Genomic DNA, 19,607 nt, shown 5'->3' with positions numbered 1-19,607 from the left:
AAATCAAAATAATGCTGGCTTCATAGAATGAGTCTGGAAGTTTTCCTTCCCTTTCTATTTTTTGGAATAGCTTGAAAAAGATAGGTATTATTTCTGCTTTAAATGTCTGGTAGAATTCCCCTGGGAAGCCATCTGGTCCTGGACTCTTATTTGTTGGGAGATTTTTGATAACTGATTCAATTTCTTCGCTGGTTATGGATCTGTTCAAGCTTTCTATTTCTTCCTGTTTGAGTTTTGGGAGTGTGTGGGTGTTTAGGAATTTGTCCATTTCTTCCAGGTTATCCAGTTTGTTGGCATATAGTTTTTCATAGTATTCCCTGATAATTGCTTGTATTTCTGAGGGATTGGTTGTAATAATTCCATTTTCATTCATGAGTTTATCTATTTGGGTCATCTCCCTTTTCTTTTTGAGAAGCCTGGCTAGAGGTTTATTAATTTTGTTTATTTTTTCAAAAAACCAACTCTTGGTTTCATTGATCTGCTCTACAGTTTTTTTAGATTCTATATTGTTTATTTCTGCTCTGATCTTTATTATTTCTCTTCTTCTGCTGGATTTAGGGTGTCTTTGCTGTTCTGCTTCTATTTCCTTTAGGTGTGCTGTTAGATTTTGTATTGGGGATTTTTCTTATTTCTTGAGATAGGCCTGGATTGCAATGTATTTTCCTCTCAGGACTGCCTTCGCTGCATCCCAAAGCGTTTGGATTGTTGTATTTCCATTTTTGTTTGTTTCCATATATTTTTTAATTTCTTCACTAATTGCCTGGTTGACCCATTCATTCTTTAGTAGGGTGTTCTTTAACCTCCATGCTTTTGGAGGTTTTCCAGACTTTTTCCTGTGGTTGATTTCAAACTTCATAGCATTGTGGTCTGAAAGTATGCATGGTATAATTTCAATTCTTGTGTACTTATGAAGGGCTGTTTTGTGACCCAGTATGTGATCTATCTTGGAGAATGTTCCATGTGCACTCGAGAAGAAAGTATATTCTGTTGCTTTGGGATGCAGAGTTCTAAATATATCTGTCAAGTCCATCTGATCCAATGCATCATTCAGGGCCCTTGGTTCTTTATTGATCCTGTGTCTAGATGATCTATCCATTGTTGTAAGTGGAGTATTAAAGTCCCTTGCAATTACCACATTCTTATCAATAAGGTTGCTTATGTTTGTGAGTAATTGTTTTGTATATTTGGGGGCTCCCGTATTCGGTGCATAGACATTTATAATTGTTAGCTCTTCCTGATGGATAGTCCCTGTAATTATTATATAATGCCCTTCTTCATCTCTTGTTACAGCCTGTAATTTAAAGTCTAGTTTGTCTGATATAAGTATGGCTACTCCAGCTTTCTTTTGACTTCCAGTAGCATGATAGATAGTTCTCCATCCCCTCACTTTCAATCTGAAGTCTTATAGACAGCAAATAGATGGGTCTTGTTTTTTTTATCCATTCTGATACCCTATGCCTTTTGGTTGGCGCATTTAGTCCATTTACATTCAGTGTTATTATAGACAGGTATGGGTTTAGAGTCATTGTGATGTCTGTAGGTTTCGTGCTTGTAGTGATGCCTCTGGTACCTTGTCTCATAGAATCCCCCTTAGGATCTCTTGTAGGGCTGGTTTAGTGGTGACAAATTCCTTCAGTTTTTGTTTGGGAAGACCTTTATCTCTCCTATTCTAAATGACAGACTTACTGGATAGAGGATTCTCAGCTGCATATTTTTTCTGTTCAGCACATTGAAGATTTCCTGCCATTCCTTTCTGGCCTGCCAAGTTCCAGTAGATAAATCCGTCACTAGTCTTATCAGTCTCCCTTTATATGTTAGAGCATGTTTATCCCTAGCTGCTTTCAGAATTTTCTCTTTATCCTTGTATTTTGCCAGTTTGACTATGATATGTCATGCAGAAGATCGATTCAAGTTACGTCTGAAGGGAGTTCTCTGTGCCTCTTGGATTTCAATGCCTTTTTCCTTCCCCAGATCAGGGAAGTTCTCAGCTATGATTTCTTCAAGTACACCTTCAGCACCTTTGCCTCTCTTCCTCCTCTGGAATCCCAATTATGTGCATGTTATTGCATTTAATTGTGTCCCTTAGTTCTCTAATTCTCCCCTCATACTCCTGGATTTTTTTATCTCTCTTTCTCAGCTTCCTCTTTTTCCACAATTTTATCTTCTAATTCACGTATTCTCTCCTCTGCCTCTTCAATCTGAGCGGTGGTCGCCTCCATTGTATTTTGCAGCTCATTTATAGCATTTTTTAGCTCCTCCTGTTTCTTAGTCCCTTGATCTCTGTAGTAATATTATCTGCTGTCCTCTATACTTTTTTCAAGCCCAGCGATTAATTTTATGACTATTATTTTAAATTCATTTTCTGTTACATTGCTTAAATCATTTTTGATCAGTTCGTTAGCTGTCACTAATTCCTGGAGTTTCTTTTGAGGAATATTCTTCTGTTTTGTCATTTTGGGTAGTCCCTGGGGTGGCTCCAAACTGTCTGTCTGGAGTAACTTGCATTGGTGGGCAGGGCCGCAGTCAGACCTGATGTCTGCCCCCAGCCCACCGCTGGGGCCGCAATCAGACTGGCATGTACCTTATCTTCCCCTCTCCCAGGGGCGGGACTCACTGTGGAGTGGTGTGTCCCCTGTCTGGGCTACTTGCACACTGCCAGGCTTGTGGTGCTGCTTCGATGGGATCTGGCATATTAGCCGGGGTGGATTCGCAAGGTGCACAGGGGTGGGAGGGGCAGACTCAGCTCACTTCGCCTTTGGTGGTCCGCTTCAGGAGGGGCCCTGCAGCACCAGGAGGGAGGCAGACCCTCTTCTGTGGGCCTCTCGTCTACCCTTGGCTCTGGAGAGTCTGTTCTGCTAGTCTTCTGGCAGTTTTCTGGGTTATTTAGGCAGATGTGGGTGGAACCTAAGTGGTCAGCAGGACGCGGTGAACCCAGCGTCCTCCTATGCTGCCATCTTCCTGCCAGCACTCCTGTATTTCTGGAATTTTCTATTTTCAAAGTACTTCCTCACACATCTCTTAACCTCACAGTAACTTCTAAAATGTGTAATTCAAGCAGCCTAAAGAGCCTGATGGGCCCTCAAATGGTGTCCATTGACAATCAGAATGATCTAATAAGCTGGGCCTGCTCTTTCTGTCCACACAGTAAGTCCAGGGTCATCTTAAGACGCTCAGGGAGATCCGGAAGGGATTCCATTGTCCTTTCGGCCTCCACCACCAAGGAGATCTGTTTTAAAGTCCATTTGATCTGATATAAGTATTGCTACCCCAGATTTCTTTTAAAATATATTTGCTTGGTTAATATTCTCTATCCCCTCACTTTTAATCTACATGTGTCTTCAGGACTGAAATGAGTCTCTTGTAGGCAGCATATAGATAGGTCTTATATTTGTTTTGTTTTTTTAATCCATTCCATCACTATACATATTTTGCTTAGAGTGTTCAGTCCATTCACATTCAAATAAACAACTGATAGGATTATATTTATTGCCTTTTTGTTACTTTTTTATGGTGGTTTTTGTAGTTTTTCTCCATTTTTTTCTCTGCTCTCATATCTTACGATTAGCTGGCTTTCTTTACTGATATACTTGGATTCCTTTCTCTTTATTTTTTGCATATCTATTACGGGTTTTTGATGTGTGGTTAGCAGTTTGTATATAACAGCCTTTGTGTTTATATTAAGTCGATGTTTGCTTAAGTTTGAACCCATTCTTTACTCCTCCCCATGCTTTAGGAATATGGCATCATACAGTATATCCCTTTTTTTTTATTCCCTTGACTGATTTTTACAGATGTACTTATTTTTACTGCGTTTATGCTTCCCATTTTGCTTATTCGTGCTTATGGTCTTTCCTTTCCAGTCTAAGAGTCCCCTTTAACATTTCTTGTAGGTCTGGCTTAGTGGTCATGAATTCCTTTAACTTTTGTTTGTCTGGGAGACTCTTTATCCTTTTATTCTGAATGATAGCCTTGCTGGGTAGGGTCTTCTTGGCTGCAGATTATTTTTCTTTTCAGCACTTTGTTTCTTTTTTTTTAATGTTTGTCTTTCTCTCCCTCTCAAAAACAAAGAGTGTAAGCCAGAGAGGGGCAGACAGAGGGGGAGACAAAGAATCCGAAGCAGGCTCCAGGCTCTGAGCTGTCAGCACAGAGCCCAAAGTGGGGCTTGAACCCACGAACTGTGAGATCGTGACCTGAGCCGAAGTTGGAAGCTCAACTGACTAAGCCACCCAGGTGCCCCTCTTTTCAGCACTTGGAATATATCATGCTACTCACTTCTGCCCAGCAAAGTTTCTGCTGAAAAATCAGCTGATAGCCTTATAGGGTTTCCTTTGCATATAACTGCTTTTTTTTATTGTTGTTGCCTTTAAAATTCTCTATCACTACTTCTTTTGACATCTTAACTACTATGTATATTGGCGTAGACCTCCTTGGGTTGATTTGGTTGGGAGATCTCTGTAACTTCTTGATCTGGATTTCTGTTTCCTTCCCTAGATTAGAGAAGTTTTCAGCTATTATTTCTTCAAATAAATTTTCTGCCCCCCTTTCTCTCTACTTCTTCTGGGATCCCTGTAATGCAAATGTTATTACACTTGATAATGATGATGTGTTCCCTAGTCTATTCTCATTTTACATAATTTTTTTCTCTGTCTTGCTCAACTTGATTACTTTCTATTATTGTATCCTCCAGGTTGCTCATTCATTCTTCTGCTTTGTCTCATCTATTTATTCAATCTAGTGTATTTTTAATTTTATTTATTGTGTTCTTTATCTCTAATTGGTTATTTTTTATCTCATTGTTAAGGGTCTCACTGTTTTCCTACACTCTTTTCTGAAGCCCAGTCAGTATCTTTATGATCACTACTGTAAATTATCAGGCATATTACTTATTATTATCCCGTGCTGTGATTTTGTTCTGATCTTTCGTTTGGGACATAGTCCTCTGTCTCCTCATTTTATCTAACTCTGTGTCTCTTTCTGTGTGTTAGGAAAGAGAGGTTTGTCTCTTGCACTTGAAAGTAATGACCTTATAAAGAAGAGGTTCTGTAGTGCCCTGTTGTGCAGTGTCCTCTGTTCACCAGAACTTGATGCTTCAGGGTTGTCTCCTATGTGTGATACATACCCTCTACTATTGTGGCTGAGCTGCTTTTTCCTTCAGTCATCTGCAGTGGTTCTTTTTGCCTGTTGCAGACAGTGTTTGGTCCTTGTGGTGTTTGTGGGTCAGTCTGGGGATACCTTGGGCTTGAGTTAGTTAGACCAGGTATTTGCCAGAGATGCAGTAGTACAAAACTGCAGGGCACTTTCCTTGTGTTGTCCCCTGAGAAGCTTTTGTTGGTGGGTAGGGCCTCCAGCCCACTTCTGTGGCCTGTCTGGCTAGTATGTGTGATTATATTTCCATTTTTCTAGGGCAAGAATCACTTTGAGTGGGTGGGGAGGGGAAAAGGAAAAAGAGTCACTTTGGAGTGGTGCTGGCCACTATTGGGGCTGTTTGCACACTGCCAGACCTGTGGCACTGCCCTGTATGGTTTCTGGCCAAGAGCATATTAGAGAGGAAAGATCTTCCAAAGCACAGCACAAGGGAGTGGGGCGGCAGGCTGGCAGTGCTAGTAAGTTAGGTAGTGGATGCCCCAAATGGTTTTGTGTTTATACTGGGGGTGAGGGAGGAAATGGCATCTGCCAGTTCCTTTGTTCCTGGGGGACTTCCCCTGAAATTTCTGTATCTCTGGGACACACTTTGAGATTAGTAAACAATTCTCCCTCCCTTATGCTCCAAGAATTTTTCAAACTCTGCTTCTATGTTGTATCTTTGTGGCCTGTTTGTTGTACTGTCCCTTTAATGGCATGGAAGGTTTCCTTTTATTCTCCCAACTCTCCTAGAGCCTCTCCCACTCATTTTTTTTTTAATTCCAGGTTTTACATTCCATTGGTTGTAAGAACTCACAAAATTCAGCCCCTCTAGTTTTCAAAGCCAAATGCTATAGGGAATCATCTTCCCTATGCAGGCTTCCCAGTGTGCGGATCTGTTTCTCTCCCTTCTCCATGCCCACAGTGTCCCTCCTTCCCACAGCAAGTCCAGTGAGTCTATTTAGTTCCTGTCTTTGCCCTTCTTACACTCTTTGATGTGGCCTCTTCTCTACACTTAGTTGTGGAGATTATTCGGTCAGTCTTTGGGTTATCTTCTGGGTTATTTACACTGATGTGAGTGTTTTCTAGTTGTATCCATGGGATGAGGTGAGCCTGGGGTTCTCCTACTCCACCATCCTCCCAAAAAGTCCCTAAATCATTCAGGTTTTTAAAGTTAAATTTTAGAAATCTTTGCCTTTTTAGTTTTCCTAGTGAGTTTGTCTACCTGGTTATTTGGTTCCTTCAGCATTGTCCTTTTGATATATGTCATGAATATGGAGATGTCAGCTAGTGCTATATTCTGCCATGTGCCCTTACCCCATATGTTCTTATTTCTCATTTGCATGATTTCCTCAACATGTTCCTGACCAAAGAGCTACTCCATTAGCTACTGCCCATTTAGTCTGAGAAAAGTTATACTTCATTCTGATTCTCATTAACAGACTATTCAATCACCTATTTTATGACTATATGTTGAGCATATTATGCTGATTCTTCTGAACCTGATTCTGTTGGAGTTAGAAGACCATCATTAGTCCTCAAGGCCATGAACAGACAGCATAATTCAGATGGTGTCATGGAGGTGATCCATCTATAGACCATGTATTGTTGAGCCATAGGCAAGAGTGCTCCTGATTGCCCAATCACCTGAGCTCAGATGGGCTCACCCTTTGAACATCTGGCACCATTACTGGCTTTGCTGAGATTAGCTTAGCTTATGCAGAGGGTTGGTCCTCCATCCATTTGTCCTGCCTAGAAATATGCCATTTCCATGATAAGAGTTTATGGTCAGGAATAGTTTCCCTCTGTCCAGAGTCTGCTTTACCCATTCCAGAATAGGCTGTTGTGTGAAGTATAATTCATTTATTTTTTGTCAGTGGCTCTGTATTTTGTAGGGCTTCATGGAGTACCCAGCTGAGCTTTTCAATTGGCTGGTATGCAATCTATGTTCTTTATGACTGGGTCTGATATTTTTCTGCCTTCAGGAGACCTATTCATGCCTAGAAATTTTACTGTAGCTTGGGATCCTTGGTCATTACTTGGATTCATATGGATGGAATTAAATTAACTCTATTTTTTACCCTTTCTGTTCTTTCAAATTATCACATATAAGGATGTCATTAATATGCATAATGCTGGTTTGTAGGTGTTGTGTTTTCATCAAAGGCCTGAATGTCTTGTGTTAGATGGTTGTGGGCTCTTACTGAGCTGTTAAGGTATCCTGTGATACCCTAGTAAACTGGTATTGTCTGCCTTCCCATGTGACTGCAGTCATGGGTTGGCTTTCCTCACCAATTAGAATAGCAAAGAACATGTCAGATAAATCTATCACCAGGTAATCAGTTCCAGATCCAGTGGTGATATTTATGATAGCATCTATATATGAGAGTGCTCCCTCGATTTGGGAAGAGTGTTTGTTTAAATTCCTATAATCTACTATAAATCTGTATGATATGTCTGGCTTTTTAATGGGCCATATTGGGTTAATATTTGGCAAAAGAGTAGGCACAGTAATTTATTTATGAGTTCCTAAATGTTTACCTTGATTTTTGTATGTCCTATCATCCATTCCAAGAATGTTTTTTTAATTTATTTTTTAATTTACATCCAAGTTAGCATATAACAGTATAATGATTTCAAGAGTAGATTCCAGTGATTCATCCCCTATGTATAGGGCCCAGTGCTCATCCCAACAAGTGTCCTCCCGTAAGCCCCTCACCCATTTAGCCCATCCCCCACCCACAATCCCTCAGCAACCCTCAGTTTGTTCTCTATATTTAAGAGTCTCTTATGTTTTGTCCCCCTCTGTTTTTATTTTTGCTTCCCTTCCCTTATGTTCATCTGGTTTGTATCTTAAATTCTCCATATGCGTGAAATCATGATATTTGTCTTTCTCTAATTTCGCTAAGCATGATACCCTCTAGTTCCATCCATGTAGTCGAAAATGGCAAGATTTCATCCAAGAATGTTTTCTAAACTGCAGCCTATACGGCATTTAGCTGTAATGAGGTGGCCTATATCTTCCATTGCTAGGAATGTAGATAGATACCCATGTCCCTGGGGTTAATTTTCCTCCTAATCCTTTAATAGTCCCTTTTTATTGTGAAAGAGTTTTCTAAATTAGTAGGATATCCTTGTACCAATGTTACTTGGGAAACTTTAAGAACATAATGGCATACTGTAGTTATTTTTATTTACAAAAGGCTTGACAATGGCCAGTGTAGCTTATGGGCAATTGCTTCTGGCTTAGGCCTAGAGACAGAGACTGCTGATAGGGTTTTGCTCTCTTTGGCAATCCCTGGCTTGCTTATTAATGGGATTAGGTTTCATAAAGGAGCTAGTGTTTACAATAAATAGGTTAGTGACTCCAAATGTGGGTTTATATTCTGTAAGTCTATTTACTTAAAGGTTTGGTTGTTTCCATTTCTCTAAGACTGTTTGTAGTTTTTGAGGTTTCTATTTGGATTTCTATTTGTATAACTTGTTCTAAAGGGTGGTGGTCTAAATGGTTTCAGAGGCTAATAGGACCTTATAACTGTAGATCTATATGGTCTATTTTGATTTGATATATTGTATCAGCCTGTTTTGTCTGTGTGTGTGTGTGTGTGTGTGTGTGTGTGTGTGTAAGCCATAGTCTTTATCTTGACTTAGTTCCTCAGTTGTTCCTATCAAGCCGATCAGTCCTGTGTTTCTGGCACCTGCAAAGACTGTGAATAATCCTGCTCTGTCCTGCAGGGTGCAGCTTTTAGACTGACCTTTTAAATTTGTTCTGTTGCTTCCATAAGTAATGGTGAGGGTATCTGCCCCCTATCATTAATCATAGTTAATAGCCATCATTTTATTATTAATAGTTTTCCCTGTTTTCCATAGAGATGTTTTAGGGAACGTATATTAGGTATAGGCCATTTTAATCTCTAGGTTGCTGCTCCCTAAGTTTCTTTGTAAATTAGTATTATTTTCTCCAAATGCTCTAAGGTGTTGTTTCAATTTAGTGTCAGTGGTAATGAGTCCAAGTTGTACAATCTCTGTTCCAATAAGGACCATGTTTTGTTTTTCTTTGGACCATAAATCTAATAGCTGCTGAGCTTGTGTCCATTTCAATTTCTTAGAATTCCATTCTAATGTTTGTCATTTCTTGTCTAAGCTCGCTCTTCAGTGTCTCTGATTGGTTCCATATTCTCATTTGTTTTAGTTTTGTCTGTTTTCACAGGCCTGGCTTTTTAGTTAAATTTATGAGGGTCAAAGGGGTTAAAATAATCCTTTTCCTGGGGTGTGGATTAGTGTCCTTAAGAGAAAAGGGACTAGTTTCTTCCTGCTCTGGGGATTACTTTCTATGCCAACACTTTCCTCTCTACATCTGTTACTCAATGCTCCTAATAAGAGCACTGGAATGTTTTCCTCAGTTCTTTTCAATATAGGCTAGAACTCACTGAAATGGGTGATCAGGTCAACACCTGGAGTTTAAGTTTTATAGGTCTCCAGGGATCTTTGCAGTTAAATATCACTCAAATCATCTCGAGCAATTTTGTAGGGTGAATGAGTGAGACATAGTTACCATTGTCTTTTTTGTTGCCTGATGGGGTCCCATGCTTCTCTAGGAACCAGGACCCCACGGTGTCTCCAAATGGAGGATACCCTGTCATGTGCTTTTAGCTCCTCCCCTGCAAGTCAGTTGAAAAATCCACAGCTCTGTCTTTAAGCAGAATGTGCCACTGTGGATAATTAGGCCTTTATGCATTAGGGTTGATGTCTTATACCCCCCCCCCATGACCCTCCTCCTATGACCTAGCCTCATCCAACATTACCCTGTTTTATGTGTCTGGCTACCCTGACCTGTGCGGCCTGTGCCTGTACAACCCACACTCTGTCACCTGGCCTTCAGGCCCAGGGAGCTCTGGGTGGCCCCCAACCCCTTTAATGGCCTCAGAGTGCAGCAAGCCCACCCCTTGAACATTAAATGGTAGATTTAAACTGGCAACAGTCTGTCGCAATTTGGACTGGTTGTCTGATCAGGTCCTGGGCTTTTCCAACAATGAGGGCTCCCACAGAAGCCCCTGGTTTAAGCTGGAAGCTAAAAGGTTGGCTTTAAGAGATACCCGGGAGTCTTGATTACAGGTAAACCTGGGACCTGTTTATGGGGATTGAATGTTGCCAGTTTAAATTTGTCACCTCAGATTCATGAAGGGTGGTGGCATGGATTTATTTCTCCCTGGAGGCTATGCAGGTGGCTGTTGACAGGCCCCAGCTCCAACCACCTGGAGGGATCCTGGTGTCTCAGGCCAGCTGACGGAAATGAACTGCACATGAGTGTGTTGCACAGTTTAGGGTAGCCGGGGACCTAAAACATAGCCATGGTCTTGAGAGGCTGGGTCACAAGAGAATCTCTTGAAGAAAAGACATATGTATATATGCAAACCTAACCTAATTCACTCCCTGAAGGCAGAGCTTGAATTAATGGCCTGCATTGGTGGGGCAGGTCTGGGAGTGCTGGCCATGGTATCATCTAATAAGAGGTTCCTTCAGTCTAAGGTTGCAGAAGTCCCAAACCTCTCAGACATCAAGCCCAAATGGGGACTGTTGCCAGTCACCGGCTGCTGCTTCCAGGTGATTTTCATGGTGGGCCCACAACATAGCAGAAACTGTGCCATTATTTGGGAAAGGTCCAAGCTCCATGGGTCTAAAGGAACTGAATCCCTCAAGGAACCTGAAGGGGATAAACTGCGAATACCCAGGCCACGCAGGTCAGGTAAGCTGGGAACCTGGAAATGGGCACGAACGGGAGAGGCTGTGGCACAGGAACAGGATCGTGGAGACCTAAGGCATCTGCTTCATTCCAAGCCCTAACCTACACAAACGTGCATATTCCCCCAGATGACATCACTGAAAGAAACCGGACTGCCTTGCCAGGGTGGGGCTGGGCAAACTAGATGAGGTACCCTTCAGTAAGAGACACCTGGGAGCCTTGATTGTTGGAGAGGCCCAGGATCCCATCAAGCAGCCAGTCAAATATGTACTGACTGTCACCAGTTTAAAGGTGTTGCCACAGAAGATTTTTGAGGGTGGGATCCCTTTGCCCTGGAGGTTATGTAGGTGGTTGGGAACTGGCCTGAGTTCCACAGGCCTGGAGGGCCACAGCTACCCTCAGTGGGCTAATGGGCTGCATACTAAGCAAACACCAGCTATGCAGGTCAGGGGACCCAGGGACCTGGAACTGGATAACGTTGGGAGAGTTCAGATCTCAAGAGTGGGCTTTTGAGGATCCATGGCATCTGCCTAATTCTAAGCCCTAACCTACACAAATGTGCGTATTCCCCCTTAAAGGCATCGCTGGAAGAAACAAGACTGACTTTCCAGAACAAATCCAGTAATCAAGACTCCCAGATGTCTCTTGTTGGAGGATACGCCATCAGTCAGCCCGTCTACACCTTGGCAAGGCAGTTCAGTTTCCTCCAGCTCTGTCTTCAGGGGGGAATACGCACATTCATGTAGGTTAGCGTTTGCAATTAGGCAGATGCCTGGTACCCCCTACAGCCCATTCCTGTGACCCAGCCTCCTGACACTTGCCTTTTAACAGGTCCCTGGCTTCCCTGGCCTGTGCTTGTGCAGTTCCAGCCTTGGGCAGCCTAGAACCTTCAGGAATGTGTAGTCCCGGTTGTCCCAAACTACCTACATGGCCTCCAGGGCAGAGGGAACCCTCCTCCTGAAAATTTTTCTGAGACAGCAGCATTAAACTGGCAAGTCTCCATTCGGTCTGGCTGCCTGATGAGGTCCCAGGTTTACCAGTGGAGGGGCCCAGAGAAGGCCACCCAAAAATTTCCACAGTGAGATATTAATTATTTTGAATTAAAGTTACTTTAAAAATGGCCAGTGACCTTCCTTTGTCGCCTGAAAGCAATGAATACATCTCCTGTGTGAAAGGTACCCTCCCTGCACCAGAAGGAGGAGAGATATTCTTCTCATCAGAAAAAAGGTAATTCAGGGCTGAAAAACCCTCTATAAACAAACTGTGTCACTTTTACTAATTTATTACCTCAGCCCAAATCTTGTTTAGAATTCTTTACTAATTGAAGCTCTTGAACATAAGTTTTGTTTGTCCTGTCCATTCCTCACAGATTTATATTTCTTTGTCTAAAACATGTAAAACCTACATGCCTTCGTCATTGATTTCTTAGGGCCTCTATGCACACATAATTTGACTTTTTTTTCTTTTTTTCTCCTGTGAATCTTCTCATGTCAACTAAAGGTAGAGAAAAAATTGTCTACCCCATCAGTTGGCGTAGGGGCGGGATAAATTTCCCAGACTGGATACTGTTTGCTTTGAGGCTGCTGCAGCTGAGAGATGCCAACACACTGATCAACAGCTGGCAGAAGGTAAGAATCTTTACCACAATAGCTTTCTGGTTCTCTGCCTTCAGTGTCTGACAGAGCAAGAGTGGGGAGAGGCCTTTTTCTCTAAATTTAGATTAGCAGAAGAAAATATTTGTGTAACCAGTTCCTTGGGCTTAGCAACTCTTGTAAATTCGATGGACTACTCTTGGTTTGAATAATTCAACTCCTCCTAGAGATGGAATAGCTTTTTTGCTTCATAAAAAAAGAATTACTATAGGGAAAGAATGCAGGTATAGGTCCTGCTGTCTGAACCAGCATCTGTTTAGACAAACTTTGCTGTGGGTCCTCTATGAAAAAAAAAAAAATCCACAAGGCTTTTCCTTTTGTCTGTCTTGATATACTTGAGAGCTTGGCTTTGTGACTGGTGAGAATATTCCCTCTGGTCTCCATCATCCAGAGGATGCACTATCTGAGTGCACCTTGGTGGCCAAATAGGCTGTTAAAAGGTACGCAGTTATAAGCAACATTCTTTTTCTGGCCATTCCAGCTCTCAGGGGAGTTTCTCGTAAGGGGTCCCAGCCCATAAAACACATTTTTCATCTCAGCCTTTGTTGCTTGTTATGTTAGTGCTGGAATGTACCATTCCAGTAGTGCCTGTTCAGTGTCATGGACTAGCATGTCTGTGACTGGAGAGGTGTCATATTTTCACAGGAGACCAGAGAAACTATCTTGATTACACCATTCTTACTTCCGGTACAATGAAGGCCTTTGTTTTCTTATACTATTTTCGGGCAAAAACTTTTCAATAATGAGGGCCAAGGGCACCTCTGTGTCCATAATCTCAGACTGGAAAGTTGCCTCAGGGTCTTTCCATTAAAAAAATGTTTATTGGTCTGGGTCATCATTAAGATTAAGAAGATCCTATTCATCAATGGCCAGATGATGGATCCTTTAAAGAAAGAAAAAAGGCTTTATAGAATGGCTGGTCTTACGGACTCCTTTAATAAGTCTAATTTCTGATTTTTCATTTTAATATCTACATTCAACGTAAAGTTTCCTTCTCAAAATCTCTGGCCTCCAACTGCTTCTTCCTCAAGGATTTACAGAGAGCACTCTGGCCTAATCTTTAGGCCAAATTATACAGGTTACTCATGTAAATCCTGAAAACCAGAAAGTAAATTTAGCAGAAGGTGGTCCTTGTAATTCCTTCTACTTTTTAGGGCTCTGCAATCAGGCTCTCCTGGCTTCAGGCATTCTCATGCATTGTCCTTTGCACATATATCCTAAACTCCCCACTAAAAAGAAATTCGTGTCCCCTGGACAGCAAATCTTTTAGAAGATCCTACCAAATTTAGAGAAAAATTAGAAAGATTCATGACGATTCACAGCACCCCATCACAGAGAAAACAGATGACGAAAATCTCTCCTAGGCCCTCCTACAAATCATCAGCTAAAGGCCAATATTCAAAGCCAAGGCAGAACTGTGTATTCAAAATGCTGTACACAGACTTTACAAAGGCATAAATCTTTTCAATCTCCCTGACAGAAAGAAGTTAGAAAGGTGGGTTAGTCCCTTGATATTCAGGTTGTAATTACAGTTCTTGCCTTGCAAATCCCTACAAAACCAGAACTGCAAATCTAGAAAAAAGGTCAAAACCCACCTATTTTACCAATCCCCAAAGTGACCTATTCCTCTCAAAATGCTTGGAGATATTATAAAAGATCAGGACATTGGAACAAAATTGAGCTGTCCTTAAAGCACTTACAAACTTAGATTTCTTCTCTGTCCCTTAAAGTTATAGATTTCATTGTGTCTTTGAAGTGTAAACACAGCCCACAATCTCTTGAAAATGAAAAAGAAAAAAATGGAAGGAAAGAGGCCTTGTTAAAAATACAAAGTGCAATTAGTACTCTTGCCCAAACTATAGATCACAGCTTCTAGAAGATTACTTCCAGGGACAAATACCAGTCCTAAAAGACCTCTCCAAAAATAGCAAATTAGTTGAATCATCTGAGTAAATTAATATTCCCCCTACGATTCAAAAACTGGTAAGTTTTATATTGTTTTAAAACAAAGCTCTGAGATGTATTTGTCTATATGCGTATGTGTGTATGTCATTTAGAGGTAGGATATTTCTTTGTTCCTGGATGTTACTGCCAAAATTTGTAAAACATCTCTATTTAACAAGCATTTGTATAAATTTAGTATTCATAAACTCTCCAAAATAAGATACAAACTTAATCCAAATAAATTTCAGGTTCATATGACCTGGTAAATATTTGGCATTACAAATAATTTAAAGTTTTTGAGTTAATTAAAATAGACCTGTAAGTGAAAACGTCTACTCTGCTCAGTTACTAAAAGTTAAATAATTTCATATTATATAGGCTGCAAAATTTTTCAACAACAAAATAGCTTGGGAGAATGGTTAATTTTGTCTGAAATCTCATGAAGTTTTTGTGGATGATCTAAACATAACTGTTAAAAATAAGTAAATTGAATACCTGTAAAGTTAAAAAGCTTTTAGGTAAACTTTTCAATGGTTGCCCAATGTTTTTGATAACCTGAAACTTTAAAATTTTGTTACAGGATGAGTTAAGTTAAATTCATTGAATATCTAGATCATTTCCAAATAAGATAAAATTAAATATTAATTACTGAATATAGGTTTACTTAGTTTTGGCTTCCTTAATACAGAGAAACTAAAGATATATTTGGATCAGTTACTAAATATTTTTGTGCTTCATTGAAAGATTGTATTATAAAGAAGCACATGTCTCTAGAAATGTATTCATAAATTTGCCAATCTAAAAAATGCTGGCATAACAGATTCACACTACCTAGATTTTACTAGAAATTACATTTCTAAGAGTTAAGTCTAATACACATGAGTATATATAAAAAATAAGGGAAACATCTCTAGTAAAATGTGTGCTTTTGGTAGAAGAAGGTATGAGGAATGGAAATGCATTTTTGGTTGGAGAAAGAAAGTAATCTCGTCCTAACATGAGGCTGGTTATTTAAAAAGGAAAAACTTAGGACAAAAATCTGAATATAAAAGAGGAAAGTTATAAAAGGTTTGTGAAAAGGGAATCTTTAAAAGAATTGTAGATTAAGATTAAAATGAATTTATTTAGGGGCACCTGGGTGTCTCAGTCAGTTAAGCGTCCAACTTTGGTTCAGGTCATGATCTCAAGGTTCATGGGTTTGAGCCCTGTGTTGGCTTTGTGCTGACAGCTCGGAGCCTGGAGCCTGCTTCACATTCTGTGTCTCTCCTTTTCTCTCTCCCTGCTCTTCCCCTACTTGTGCTTGCTCACTCTCTAAAAAATAAACATTAAAAAAATTTTTTTAGTGGATTTACAGGCTCTGGTTTAAGATTGTGATGTAAGATCCTGAACTCACCTCCTCCGCAGACACACCAAATATACACCAATTTCTAGAGTAATTCCCTCTGAAGAACTGTGGGCTGAGAAGCTCCTGCACAATCAAAGACTGAGAGAAGGGCAGGAAAGATGGAGACACTGGAAGAAAGGAACTCTCATTTTGATGCTATAGATTGCAGCAAGGAGGAATAGTACCCAAGAGATTACGAACAGATCTGTTTGCCTGGGGCACAGAAAAAACAAAAACAAACAAACAAACAAACAAAAAAACCTACAGTTCCAAAGATCAACTAGAATATAAAGGAACTAGCCCTAGAAACCTGCCCTGTGGTGAGGGGTGTTCTGGAACTCTGTGGGTCCAACAGGCTGCTGAGCACCTTGGTTTACATTCCCCAGCCACCCTGATAACGCAGATGGAAGCAGCGTCCAGAGCCATAGCTGTCCTTCTGTGTCCTCAGTGAACCCTGGGCCCCTACCACACACCAGCCCCAGGTCCCCTGGGTACTGACAGAAAGCTGTGGTTTCAAGAGCAGCTAGAATATAGAAGATCCAGCCCTAGAACTCTGCCAGATGGAAAGAGAGTGGTTGGAACTCTGGGTCAGAGGGGCTGGCGAGTACCACCATTTATGTTCCTTCTCCACCTTGGTAGAAAGGATGGAAGCAGCGTCCAGGTGTCTCGGCTGGCCTACCACCTCTTGGGCCTGGAGCCCCTAGCCCACACCTGTCCCAGTCATCTCAGTAGAGTGTCCCTAGTGCAGTGCACACCAGCCTAGCCCTGGGCAGTGTTTACTACAGCTCCAGCCATGTCACCAAGGTGACAGAGAGGTAAAGCATGACAGAACACTCCAGAACCATACCACTTTGGCTCCAGATGACTTGTAGGGCACCTCTGGTGCAGAGCACTCTGGGACCTCCCAGCTTAGGCCTGCCTCTGCTTCCGCTGCCCCACCAGGGCCCCCCTTTTGCTGAGCACCCCAGGACACCCCAGCTTGCACCCATTTCAACTTTATCCATCCTTCCAGGGCACCCTCTGCACAGAGAACCCTAGGACCACCAATCTCATGCCCACATCAGCTGTGGCCATCCCACCAGGACAGGCCCAGGATGGTATACCCCAGGACCCCCATACCAGCCACAGTTCCAGCCAACCAGCCAAAGTCACCAGGCACACATAATCTACATAGGGGTTGACCATACACAAGACCACTTTCTCAAGTTTAAGAGAAGTAGCTGTTCCATCTAATTCAAAGAAGCAAACACAGAAAGTCCAGCAAAATGAAGGGATAGAAGAATGTGCTCCAAATGAAAGAACAAGACAAAGCCTCAGAAATAAAACTAAATGAAATGGAGATAAGCAACATGCCTGAGAAGACATTTAAAGTAATGGTTATAAAGATGCTCACTGGACTGGAGAAAAGAATGGAAGAACTGAGTAAGAGCTTCAACAAAAAGATGGAAAACATAAAGGAACTAATCAGAGTTGAAGACCACGATAATGGAAATAAAAGTACTCTAGAGGGAATCAACAGTACATTAGCAGATGCAGAATAATGGACCAGTGATCTGAAGTCAGAGTAATGAAAACTCCTAAGCTGAACAGTAAAAAGGAAAAAAAAATGTTTTTAATGAGGATAAAGGATCTCTTGGACAACATCAAGTAAACAAACATTTGCATTATAGGGGTCCCAGACAGAGAAAAAGAGGCAGAAAGTGTATTTGAAGAAATAATAGCTGAAAACTTCCCAAATTTGAGGAAGAAAACACATCCAGATTCAGGAAGAACAGAGTTCTAAACGAGATGAATTCAAGAGCCTCCACACCAACATACATAATAATTAAAATGTCAAAAGTTAGGCCATCTTGTGTCCCTGTGTGTACCTGATGCCAACTGGTCCACCCAAGACCCCTGAGTGCCAACCCCGGGTCCTATTTCCACTCCAGCAAGATGAAAGAAACTATCATGAACCAGGAGAAAGTCGCCAAACTGCAAGCAAAGTGTGCATTGGTGGAAAGGGAGCTGCTCACTGAAAGAAGAAGGTGGTTCATAGAATGGCTACAGCAGATGATACAAAAAAAAAAAAAAAAAAAAAAAAAAACTTCAGTTTTCCTTAAAGAAGTTAGGGGTAAACAATATCTCTGGTATTGAAGAATTGAATGTGTTCACAAACCAAGGAGCAGTGATCTACTTTAACAACCCAAAGTTCAGGCAACCCTGGCACTTTCACAATTACAGGCCACGCTGAGACAGAGCAGCTGACAGAAATGCTACCCAGTATCTTAAACCAACTTGGCGTGGACAGTCTGACTAGTCTAAGAAGACTGGCTGAAGTGCTGTGCAAACAACGTGTAGCTAGAAAAGGGCCACTTGCTACAGGAGAGGATGATGATGATGAAGTTCCAGATCTTATGGAGAATTTTGATGAATCTTCCAAGAATGAAGCAAACTGAATTGAGTCAACTTCTAAAGAAGATAAAACTTGGAGTGACTGGGAGCTGCTATTTTGTATTGTGACTGCTTTTTAAAATTTTGGTTATGGCTCTGATAAAATTAATATAGATAGCTAATATTTTTAAACCCAAGCCCCTTGGACATTGCAGCTCTGTTCGGTTTTGACTTACACACAATTCATTCTTTGCAGCTAATTAAGCTGAAGAAGCCTGGAAATAAAGTTTGAAACAAGGTTAATAAAGTTCTTTGCCCAATTAAAAAAAAAGGTCAAAGGTTAAAGATAGAGAATTTTAAAAGCAGTGAGAAGCAAAAAGTTATGTTCAAGGGAAACCCTATAAGGCTGTCCAGCTGATTGTTTTCAGAAGAAACTTTGCAGGCCAGAAGGGGGTGGCATGATATATTCAAAGAGCTGGAAGAAACAAATCTACAACCAAGAACACCCACCGAAGTTACCATTCAGAAGTGAAGGAGAGGTAGAGTTTCCCAGACAAGCAAAAGCTAAAGGAGTTCTTTAAGGAAAAAAGAAAAGGCCATAATTAGAAGAAAATGAGTAAAATTATGTAAAATATGACAACAGACACATAAAACATGGAAGGGTAGTAAAAATGTTCTTTTAGAATGTGTTCAAACTTAAGTGACCATCAATTTAATATAGACTGCTATAAAGTTAGAATGTTATATATAAATCTCACAGGAACCACAAACTCCAAACTTCTAATGGATACACAAAAAAATGAGAAAGAAAACCAAACAGGACACTACAGAAATTAATCAATCACAAGAAAAGAGCAATAAAAGAAAGGAATACAGATCTACACACACACACACACACACACACACACACACACACACAAAAGAAGCCAGAAAACAACACGATAGCAGTAAGTACATATCTATCAATAATGACTTTAAATGTTAATAGTCTAAATGCTCAAATCAAAAGACATAGGGTGATGGAAGGGGGAGTAACAATCAAGTCTCACCTATCTGATGCCTACAAGAGACTCCATCAGACCTAAGACACCTACACAGTGAAACTAAAAGGATGGAAAAAGATATTTCATGCAAATGAAAGGGAAAAAAAACCAAAAAACCAAGGTAGCAATACTTATACCAGACAAAATACACTTTAAAACAAAGACTGAAACAAGAGACAAAGAAGGGCATTACATAATAAGTGATCAATCCAACAAGAAAATATAATAATTGTAAATATGCACTCAACATTGGAGTACCTAAATAGAGTAAATATTAAGAGACATAAAGGGAGAAATTGGTAGTAATACAAAATACTAGGGGATGTTATCATCCCAATTACATCAAT

At 40.7% G+C, this 19,607-nt stretch overlaps 1 pseudogene; it reads left to right on the top strand.

Annotated features, from left to right (window-relative positions):
• Positions 1–17,495: 17,495 nt before the first annotated feature.
• On the top strand, positions 17,496–19,089 carry LOC125925206 (transcription factor BTF3-like; annotated as a pseudogene).
• The last annotated feature ends 518 nt before the right edge of the window (positions 19,090–19,607 follow it).

This window comes from Panthera uncia, chromosome F1, assembly GCF_023721935.1.
Source record: "Panthera uncia isolate 11264 chromosome F1, Puncia_PCG_1.0, whole genome shotgun sequence".
NCBI lineage: Eukaryota > Metazoa > Chordata > Mammalia > Carnivora > Felidae > Panthera > Panthera uncia.
Note: the sequence above shows the minus strand (reverse complement) of the source record. Positions and strands in the feature narration are given on the sequence as shown.